Source organism: Hesperophylax consimilis, chromosome 14, assembly GCF_061612785.1.
Source record: "Hesperophylax consimilis isolate HC1 chromosome 14, BYU_Hcon_1.0, whole genome shotgun sequence".
Lineage (NCBI taxonomy): Eukaryota > Metazoa > Arthropoda > Insecta > Trichoptera > Limnephilidae > Hesperophylax > Hesperophylax consimilis.
In genome coordinates, this window is record NC_142849.1 from 17,073,890 (window position 1) to 17,084,724 (window position 10,835).

The following is a 10,835-nucleotide window of genomic DNA, read 5'->3' on the forward strand; positions in this document are numbered from 1 at the left end:
GTAAAGTGTAACTTCCGTATTTGCCTAACACTGTCTCCCTACGTGGAACCTAACACTGGTGCCAACGTGGGGCTCTAAGCCTAACAACATGTTCCTTGATTTCTGTAAAGTTTGGATTACATTTTTCATTTATAAAGCGATCAGATTTACCTTGATGTCTGGCGTACGCCATTGCGTCCTGCGATTTTTCATGCAAATATCGAGGCCCAACCATGAACGATGAAGGTAGTATAACCATTTGTCCAATGTCGCTGCTGCGCTTATTCAACCGTAAATCATTAACGTAATTTTCTGTCCTCAATTTATTTTGATTGTTACGGATGTAAGCTTATCGCTCTGATTCAATTTTTGCATATTGATCGACCAAGTAATTGTTCGTTAACATCCCATATTTAAGTAGGGGATTAAAATTATTGTGTCTTGTCATTATACAAAAGCAATCATAGTTCATGCATGAAACCGTTTTAAGTAAAGGTGCTCCACTAATCGGGTGAACTTGAAAAACATTAATGGTGATCCGTCTTCTCCCCGACATAGCATCAAAGGAAACTGTAAGCTGTCATTAGATCTATGCAACTATTAGATTTTCTGAAAATTATCGTCATGGTTCGCTATACAGTATTTATTTTTATCAAATTGTTGTCCAGCTATCAATACTGTCACTAAACTTATGGAAGGGGCATTATGACGCCGCTGTGTTCTCCGAAAGGTACTTTTTTTGCATGGATTAAGACATTGAAGTCGATATTTATGGTATTCCGCCAATCTTTTTGAAAATGTGCAGAGATGTTCTTGCCAGACCACTTAGCCTACTTTTAAACAAATCATTACAAAAAGGTGTTTTTCCAGTCAAATGGAAAACGGTTTTTTTAACCCCCATATTTAAGAAAGGTTGTAAGAGCGATATAAAAAAAATAGACCTATCTCTAAACTTGACTGCATAGGAAAATTGTTTGAGTCAATAATATATGACTCTCTATTAGCTCATGTAAGTAAATATATTATCATTGAGCAACACGGGTTTTTTCCTCGGCGTACCACAGCAACCAACCTTCTCGAATACTCCCAGTACATCCGCGTCAACATTGAAAGCGTTTACAAGTGGATGCTATCTACACCGATTTTGCTAAGCATTTTACCAGTTAAATCAATCATTACTCATCAAGAAGCTGGAAAAGTTTGGCATAAATGGAAATAATTTGAAATTGTTCGAAAGTTACATTACAGAAAGAAAACTGCGAGTAGTGGTAGGAGGGTTCTCCGCGAATCTTTTTACTGTTACGTCGCGATTTCCGCAGGGATCGCATCTTGGACCTTTGCTGTTTTAAATCTTTATTAACGACTTAGTTTTAAGAATAAGAACATCAAAATATCTCCTGTTTGCCAATGACCTCAAGTTGTACGAAAAAATTACTCTCTCAAAGGTACAAAGGTGCCAGATCTTTAGAAAAAGGCAATCGTCCACCCAATCCCAAAAAAATGTGACCGCTCCGACCCTTTTAACTACCGCCCCATAGCCATCACTTCCATACTCTCGAAGGTATTGAAAAGGGTGGTTAACAACAAATTGCTCACATATCTCCAGAATAACAATATCCTAAGCGATCGGCAATATGGATATCGTCGAAACCGATCGTGTGGCGATCTACTCGGATATGTGACACATATTTGGGGGCGGTACATGGAAGGTTTTGGTGAAACTCATACCGTTGGGTTGGATATCTCCAAAGCCTTTGACAGAGTCTGCCACCGGGCGCTTACCGGGAAGTTACCATCGTATGGGATCCACCCAACCCTGCATAGTGGAATTGCGGACTTTCTGAGGGGAAGAACAATTCAAACCGTGGTTGACGGCTCTTCTTCCTCACCGCACCAAATCAATGCGGGGGTGCCACAAGGATCTGTGCTGTCTCCGACGCTGTTTTTATTGCACATCAACGATCTCGTTGAATGTGCACCAATTCACTGCTACGCTGATGACAGCACCGTTCACGAGGGTTATCTTTTTGACAGGCTCCCTTCCACCTATGATGTCCGAACAGCTCGGGAAGTTTTGAAGCAAAAAATTGACCACCACCTCGAGATGGTTTATTCTCGGGGTAAGGCCAACTTGGTCAGTTTTAACGTCTCACAAACCCAAGTGTGTCTGATTTCGGCAAAGAGGGAGATCAATGACTGTCTGGTGCAATTTGATGGGAGCACTCTCCCCAATAAAGACTCCATTGAAATGCTTGGAGTTACTATATCAGACCAGCTCAAAAATCGGGGATCCATAGAAGCCCGAGTAAATCAGGCCTCCAAAAAGTTGGGCGTCTTGTACAGGGCTAGGAGATTCTTCAACAGTGACCAGCTGCTGAACCTGTACAAGTCTCAAGTCCGCCCAACTATTGAATTTGGGAGCCACCTTTGGGCTGGTGCCCCAAAATACTTGATAAACCTGCTTGAATCTGTGCAAAGGAGAGCGATCTGTCTGATTGACTATCCGTTGTTAACAGACCGATTGCCTTCTCTAATGCATAGACGCAATGTAGGCATGCTGTGTCTGTTCTACAGGCATTTCAATGGAGCTTGCTCCAAGAAGCTAGCAGCATTGATTCCTGATGCACCGGTGCACGTGCGCAAAACTCGACGGACACGAACTGAACACCCGTTCACGGTTGACGTTGGATTCATGAGAACGGGCCGTTTTTACGACTCGTTTTTGTGTAAGTCGGCTCGTATGTGGAATGAGCTACCGGCATCTGTTTTTCCTCCCTCCTATAATCCGAGCCTCTTCAAGGCTCGCATTAAAAAATCCCTTCCTACAGCCCCTACCTTATTCTGCCTCACAACGCCGCCCAACCGGGTGGTGACATAGTTCCCCTGTCTGTACACTGCACAGGCAGGAACACTCTTGTGAGGTGTCACATAAAAAAAATCATTAGAAGATTGCACCGATTTGCAAAAATACTTGTCAACACTTCATGAATGGTGCACACTAAATGATTTATGTTTTAATGAAAACAAATGTGCCGTAATTTCATTCACAAAGAAGATTAATAATTTCTCAAATACATATCACATTAAAAAAGTCTCTTTACCAAACACAACTTCAATGAAAGACTTGGGCGTGACATTTGACTCGTCAATTAGTTTCAGTAAACATGTAGATACAATTTCAAAAAGTGTATCACTAGTTTGGGATTAACGCTAAGAATCATAAATTGTTTTAAAAGTGCAGAATTCACTTTAACATTATATAAATCAATTGTGCGAAGTATTCTCGAATACGTATCAACAATTTTGTCTCCCAATTATGAGATTCATAATTTTAGGATTGAATCCATACAAAGAAAACTAACCCGTGTAATTGCTTATCGTGAAGGTTTATCTGGTCAACTTGGAACATATAATAACCGAATTTCTCACTTCTAACTACACTCACTGACAGCCAGAAAAACATAAAACATTACAAAATTACGACACAAAATTATACAAGCATCAGTTGATACACCAAACATTTTATCACAAATTAACATCAAGAAAATCAACAAGGAGGATGAAAGACATTTTCTATATTAAAGCCTACCACGCAAATACAGGACATTTCTCATCTGTACCGCGAACATTAAGAAATTATAACACTATACATGGCACTAATAATGAAATAGACATTTTTAATGACAAATTTAAGCATTTAAAAAAAAAGTTTTTCAATTTTTTTATTTTTTTTGTTCTTTCCTTTATTCGTAAAATATATTTATATACAGTTTTTTACATGCTTTTCGACTACCACACTAGACACATTTCCGTATTATGGTAGTTGAATTTAATTAATTAATCATATTAAGCTGATATTTTAATGAGGCCCTTTATTTAAAGAAAGGTAATATTGTTCCTACAAATTCAATGTCTCACCAGTACAGGTGTGACAATAACAAATCGTTTATGAACATATTTGTATTTACCTTTAACCCATTATTATTTGTCATTTACTTCTGCATATTTAGCTAATTCATTTTGTTACTATTTTTGTTTTTATCATTTTGTTTTTACTACGTATTTAAACATCCATGTATATAAATTTTTGGGCAAAAAATTAAATAAATAAAGTCTGTGCTAATACATACTTACCAATCCCATACATTTTACGAGAACAATCATTAATATGTGATATTGTAAATACATACCATTTTCCCTTTTTTGGTTGAAGTAGAACTCGCTATCAACCATCCGAAAACAATAAAATACTTCCATGTCCACATATTAAATTGAGAATCTATATGTTAATTTATTTATTAGACAAGTTGAAAAAATGATTATGTGGAAACTCGAGTACGGATTACAGCTGACAAGTTATGTTGCCCTCGTTATGTTCCAACTCAGAAAAGTTTGTTTGCTACGCATCGGCTATAAATGTTACATATAATTACTAATCTACCCACGCATTATAATTCCCAGTGTGAATTTCAATATCAGGGCAGTTGAATCATCGAGTTACAGTTCACGTTTTTTTTAATCTTGGTATTTAACATAAAGCCTTTCAACCTTAACCTTACAATTAAAATTATAAATCTGAAATTATCCAGAATATTCACACAATTTAGCAACAAAATCTGCGGCTTACATTTTTAAGTCACCTGCAAATAGAATGAACATACTGTCGTGTAAAAACAAGGACAAAACATTTTGATAAAATATTATTGAATAGAAGTAGGCCCAAGTGACTTTGAGGCACTTCATAAGTAACTTTAATTTTATGAGAAACGTGATAAAAATATAAGTGATATTAATTCACCCCTAGGGTTTTTGTGATATATAAATTGACCTTTGGTAGACGTACCAAATGCTTAGATTCTAATCTTTGTAATTAGAAATATAAATACTGCGATTCAAAAGATCGATCTGCGCTGATGAACATAAATTTTCTCAGTTTTTAGTTAATAAATCTTATTTTTTTTCCCTAAATTGCTTGAAGCACATCGATTCTAAGAAGTTTTCTATTATTTTATTTTATTTTGATGTTCACATTACAATCTTATTTGGTACTATTTTCAAATATGATTAAACAGATACAATACCTGCTTTTTGTGTAACAGAGGACGTGATTGATATAAGAGCAGAAAAAATATCGAAGCATTTTGTAAATCCTAAAAAATATCAGTTTATCAAATAAACATATTATATTTGATCATTATACAATGTATGGAATGTTACTGAATTTATTATTATTATATATAATAGTTCATTATACACAACATACCATTAATAATATGGACTAATATGATACCTGCATAGGAAGAAGCAGTGACGATATTTAATATTTCCGTAAGATATTGGTAAAGTCGTTAAATATAAACTTCAATACTATTTTAGTTTTCTAACAACAGAAATATTTTGGGCCAAACTGTGTTATTCCTAGTTAATGCAGTTGTGCATTGACCAAGTGTATTAATGTAGATGAATTTGTGTAAAGTTTTCATTAAAAATTCGGATTAAATCGTCAAATACGAATGACGTTTTTTTATAAATTGTCAGTTTTTTTCTAACCCTTAGTTTACACATACAGTCGCAAGATAAATAGTTTCACATTGATAAACGGTTTATGCGACAATAACAAATGGTATAATTTCCGGTAATTTGGAAAATGGAACAATTTTTAACGACACAGTATTTTATAGAAATCATCAGACATAATTCGCAATGTTAGATTATTTTATAAATGGTTGCTTGTTTTAATAGCTTCTAGTTAGATCAGTAGTTTTCAAGGTATACCATTAGAAATATATATATACCTATATATATGTGGGACCTTTGGGAACAAAATTTTCATCATTAAATCATGAACGCTTGTTAATCTTTTTTATGAAAGCACTTACTTGATATGCAATGTTGCCAAATCTTTTGTCCTACGGTCGAGCTTCTGTTTGGACGGACTTGAACAGATTTATTTGTTGGTTGAATATTCGAAAATACGTAATGCATTGGAACGTTTGGCGCGAATATTTAAAATTGCGGGTTTATTTAAAAGTAAAGTTATACAATCAAAACTTATTTATATTACGTTTACAGTTGAATTCATTATTTTGAAATTCGTTTTGTAGAACAGGCTTTTATAAGATATTCTATCTTTTTAATAGCATTAATATATTATTTGAAAATGTAGATTGATTTACAATTAAAATAACAAAGTTCAATAATATTAGTATTGTGTTTACAGTATTATTGAAAGTATATTTTATAAAATCTGATTTATTTGAGAAAACGATTTTTGTACACAATATTTGTGCTGGTGTATGTTCATACATATTTTGTATTAATAGTTCTTCATTTTTGTTAATTTTATAACCTTAAATATAAAAGTTACAAATCAATGTACACCATAATATGAATGTATAGTTGTAATGTGTAAACTTTCCTAAATAAATATATTATTATTATTTTTTAGTGGAATAAATCGTTGTTTTTTTTTTTACATTTACTCCACACAACAGGCCCTGAGGATAATAATTTCCCTCTCATCTTTGAAGATGCTGTGTGGAGGGTCTTTTTGAGGAGGGGAAGGAGTGAACTTGTGTCTTGAAGAGACCCATGTTTTATGAGGGAGGAAACACAGAGGCCGGAAAATTGTACTGATTTATTTGAGTTGTTTTCTTTCCTTTTATTATAGAATACCTATTATATGATTTTCAGAAAACGATTTTTGTACACAATATTTGTGCTGGTGTATGTTTATACATATTTTGTATTAATAGTTCTTCATTTTTGTTAATTTTATAACCTTAAATATAAAAAAAAAATTTTAAGAAAAAAACAAAAAATGTTGAAATCTGATGTTATGCCTTCAACTATCGATATTAAAAAAATGTGCGACGAAGTTATGAAACTAGAACTGAATATAGCACAACGATTTGAAAATGAAAAATCTTATGCGGTCTATGAGGAACTTTGTAAAATAACAATTGCTCATATTATAATAGTTCCTCGGAGCATCTTCCATAGAAATACCGGTAGAACAAGCATATGCTCTAAAGATTGCAATCCGTTTGTTAAGATGGGAGAATCTATCAAACAGACCGCCCGTTTCTGCACAGAGTCGAGGGTTTTTTCAGGTATTTTCGGGTTTCACACCAGAGGTGGCTGCCAAATCCAACCGTGGGGCGCACTTGTGATTTGTACAAGGTCAGCAGTTGTGTACTATTAAAGTATTTACGGGCCCTGTACAGTACGCCCTCATTGACCTTAATTATTTGAAATATTCAGAACTAGTTATGTTACTGAGCCATTTTTTTGTTTGTTTAACAATAGCTCCACACAGGAAGCCATGAGAAAAATATTTTCCCTCAGGCCTATGTCATCTTTGAAGATGCTGTGTGGAGGGTATTTTAAAGGAAGGGAAGGAGAGGAAGTTTTGGGAAGGATAAGGTTTGAGGGGTGGGTAGGAATCTGGGGTCTGTGGGTCCAGGAGTGACGGACGTATGAATCCATCCCTCCCACTGCGGTGCAAGACGATGTTCCCAAAGAGTTCTGCCTGAAAGGTCACAAAGTTTCCCTAAATATGTCTCTCCGGCCTTCCACGTAGCTGGAGGACACATTCACCGCCAAGACCCGAGCTAACCTCACCCCATGAACCCGGGCACCCACGCTAAGTCACCAAACCACTTGGGGTGACCTATGGCAGAGGTGTAGTTATCCAATAAATGGTTCCCGGGGTGGCAGTACCAAATTGTAAATAGATTAGAAGATACTTTTCTGAATGGTCGCCTTTCCCCATGGGGTTACCAGTCACGTCTTCCACTCTGGAATGTACCCGGCAGTAGCTGTAGTATAATCTACCATAGCCACATATTGCAGAAGTCTTGTGTTTTAATAAAATTTTGCACAAATTCATTGTTTGGTAAAATAAAAAAATTTGAAAAAATTCACATTTTAATTTATTTATTTTCAGACATTTTTAAAAACTTTCATTAGGAAATTCAACAGAACTAAATAAACTTTAAAACTAATTAATTAATGATTTTTACATAATTGCAGTTTAAAAAAATATACAATACGTACAAAACTGACATTATCAGAGTTTAACAAAATATATAATAGCAAAATCGAGAGAAACAAAACATACTTAAAAAATAATGAAGTAATGATTTTTACATAATTTCAGTTTAAAATAATATGGAAAACGTCATACCAAACTGACATTATCAGATATTAACAAAATATATAATAGCAAAATCGAGAGAAATAATGCATACATAAAAAATAATTGATTAATGATTTTTACATAATTTCAGTTTAAAATAATATAGAAAACGTCATACCAAACTGACATTATCAGAGTTTAACAAAATATATAATGGCAAAATCGAGAGAAATAATACATACTTAAAAAATAATTAATTAATGATTTTTACATAATTTCAGTTTAAAATAATATGGAAAACGTCATACCAAACTGACATTATCAGAGTTTAACAAAATAGAGAAATAAATCATACTTAAAAAAAAATTGCATTCATTTTCAACTAATTAATTATTTAAAATAATATGCATACCAAATCTTTATCAGACTGAAAAAAAAACTCATAGATACAACGAGTAACGAGTCAATAGCTACTTTACTTGGCACTAACTGAATCGCATGACGTTACGTTTCATGACGTTGGCTCATAACGTAGGTTACTGGAGTCGTTCGAGCATTCGTTAAGCATCTTGCAAGTCTGATAAATAAACTTCAAATGGTGTTCCGTGTGATTACTTAATAATAAAGACCCATATGAACATATTAATGGGTCAGACATTGCTATTTTTGCAATATTATTATTTTTAAATACAGGAAATATTTTTGCATCTTTCTTTTTCGTTCTCGCAGATCAGTATCCAAAATTTTATTGTATTCAATAACTTCTGCCTCTAAGGGATGTTGGGTGCTAATATGACGTATGAAGTTCGTTACCAGTTTAATACAATATGGACATGAGTTTTTACGGTCATGCACTCGTGCTCCTTTACTAGTAGAAATAGTGCTTCGAGTTGTAGTCGATGACACTTCGATTGCCTCCTGCTTCTCTAAATGATGTTGCTCATCATCGGCGTTGGAAATTTTTATATCTAAAAAGTAACAATACATTAATTAGCTTTCTTTAAACTTAATTAGTAAAACCTCAAATTATAAGAAAGCAGTAATTGTTGAATGAAACACTAGTATATATTGAATTATTTCGCGGATAAGCGATAAGCCACCATAGCTTGTAATATTCTCATCTTTTCGCCATTCTTTTATTTGTTTAAAACAATATAAAATTTTCTTCTCTCTTGGCTATGACCGATATTTAATTTTTTTTTCTCTAAGGCTTTGCATATGTGTTCGCAGGGATGGAAAATTCCTCCCCTACAACACATAAGCCTCCATGAAAATTGGACCCTTAATTTCTTTGATATCTACAGAAAGCTATTTAAAGCTCTCTTGTACTATACATCTTTAAAGACATATGTACTTAACTAATTAATACGTTATTTACGAGCTTGAACGCAAATATTTTCGTAATTATATTGTAATTAAATTCCATCAAACGTTGTGTAATTTTTTGATTTATGATATAGGATTTTAATTACTTTCATTTTGTGGTAACCCTCTTGGTTCTGATCAAGGCGTTGCGTTTCTAAATTGAATTGGTCTTTCCATTGCAAACCTAGACTTAAATGATTTCTCTGAATGAGCTAGCTTCCCTATTGTAACTATTCTGATTCCCTGCACCCTAACAAAGTCGTAGTTAAACGCTGATAAAAGATATTATACATGTTTATTTGGACAGGTAATTTAATGTAACTCAAATGGTTAATTGTTAGTAAATTTGATTTTGGTAAACTCTTGTGTCTGTTTGGCGCCACTCCTTTTTGATCCTGCTGCTATAAGGTACATGTAAAGATTGATTTAGTAGGTTAATGTAATTAGTTAATTACATATTTGACGAACTCGGAATAGCCCATTTGCTGGTATAATTTGGCTCCTATCCTCCTGCAAGTAAACAAGATGATCGAGAGTCAACGAGAAATTCGCACAATCTTTTTACACGGTTCATTGATTGGTACCTAAGTTACCGCGTCCCAAAGAACCTTCCATCGTCATCATGCACTGCCTTCAAGTCTTTCCTCGAGTCCCGAAACCCCCAAATTCCGACCCCTCCTTGGACTACAATTTACTTAGGGCGAACCGGTTTCGTCCTATATACAATCATATACTCACGGTTGGTGTGGACTTACGGGTCGTGAATCCTCATTCCACGTCTAAGAGAAAATGCGAGACTGGTCCAGAAGACCTAAAATGCAAGCTGTATGCAGGTCCGCATTCTCCAGTAAAAAGTACATACGAATAAATATATGTATACATACGTTTTGGGAAAGGTTTATAACTTGCAATACGAGGCTATCTACCTCGCATTCCAAGCTCGGATCTCGCACAAAGAACTCTGCGAAGCTCTAAGTTTGGTTACCGAATAAATACGTAAGAATAAGGTGATACGAATAAATACTAGTAAAATAAGATCTTATTGATAGTTTGTTTTGGAGAGCTATCGAACTCCAGGCTTTTGTTTTGTTTGGTTTTGACGTTTTTATTTAAGAGAATCGCCATCTCTATTGTTTGGTGAATGGTCTTGTTATAGGAGCGACCACTGCCTCCTATCGGATGAACTGTATTTATTTTAAATTTTTCCTCCAGGGTTCAACATTAAATTTAGTTCATCTTATCCCGTGATTTTTCAACTGTTTCATGTAATTGATTGCCACATAAGAGAGTACCCGCCTCTCAACTGTCTCAGGCAACTGATGGGATCTATGCGAACACTCCATCAATAATA